Here is a 1,409-nt window from a genome sequence, read left to right as displayed (position 1 = left end):
CCCCCCCCCTTACTCTGCCGTTTAGTGGGACGACTATTTCGACCACGAGGAATACGGCCATGACTACATACATGCATGTACTCTAGTCTTTACGACTTTGGAGTCCCCCTTGCCAAAACGTAAACGAAGAATGAGGTCATAAAAGTCGTGCTGGGACGCGGGACTGAACTGAAAGCCTCCCAAAATTTCTGAATGCTTGAAATTTGCCGTTTGTTGCGCCGCTTGGCGAAGATCTCCAGCTATTTAATCTCGGGAAAAGATCAAGCGAACTCCACGCGGATTGTAGTGACTATGCTACCAACAGTTAACGGATATGTTTAATTGTTTTGAGCATATGTTACTTTGGTTTGTTAACGACTACCTGATGATTAGCCAGCATTTACATGCATGCACAAAGTAGTTGTTGCACAGAGCGGGTGAATCCGATTTCGAGCTAAGAAATTGACAGAATTGATCATCACATCTTTTGTTGTTCAAAGTGTACATCTGGATCCTCTTTTGCTTCAAAACAAGTTCTCTATTTTTCTCCTAGTACCTGAATACATTGTCATTCTCAGTACATACTGTTGAGTGTGTGCAAATTCGCTCAAACTGGTTTGAACTCCAGCATTGTGCACTGCATCGATGAACTTTGACGTAGCTTAAAAAAACAAGATGCCAAAAAGCTAAGTTCGATTCAACGGTTCGAATTCGGCAGAAATCTCTCATGGTGAAGTTTAGAATTCTTCTCCCCTGCTCCCCCTCAGTACTAGCCAGGCGCAGTACGCATGCAAACACTTCATTCTACTCGTTCGCAGTCGACACATTTGCCTGGCTTCGTTTGGTGATGTGTGCCGATGCTCCGAGCTCGGAGCCTTGAAGACATCCCTGGCTGCCGATCATGGGCTTGGGTTGGGAGCGAAAAACACGTTCATGAGCTCGAGGTGTACTAGGCTATCCATCAATTCTCTCTCTCACGTCTAAGTCGTTCTCGACCATCTTTGCCCGTTCATGAGATCGATGTGTAGAGCTTGAACGGAGTTGGTGCCCGAGGAGACTTGGAATAAGCATCTCGCCCTCCGACTTGGACGACATCTCGGCATCGGGGAGGCATCAGGCAAGAGAATGAAGGGATAGATGTAACCGACACGAAGGAGGAGGACGGTGAGCAGGAGGAGGAGCAAGGCGACGACGAGAAGGCAGTCCGGTTGGAGGGCCAGGCTTGAACGACAATTCTGAGTTCGCTTTGCGACAAGGGGATGCAGGTCTTCTCGTTCAAGTAAGATTGTTTTGTCCAAGAATGTTAAAGAACGACTGAAACGAGGAGCAAAAATCATAGCTCTTCGATATAAATTACCTCTACCAGCGATGCTAAATCCATGTCACTATCATGCTGACATTTACAAATGACTTCGTTATCGGCCTTTGGT

This window comes from Tigriopus californicus, chromosome 8, assembly GCF_007210705.1.
Source record: "Tigriopus californicus strain San Diego chromosome 8, Tcal_SD_v2.1, whole genome shotgun sequence".
NCBI lineage: Eukaryota > Metazoa > Arthropoda > Copepoda > Harpacticoida > Harpacticidae > Tigriopus > Tigriopus californicus.
Note: the sequence above shows the minus strand (reverse complement) of the source record.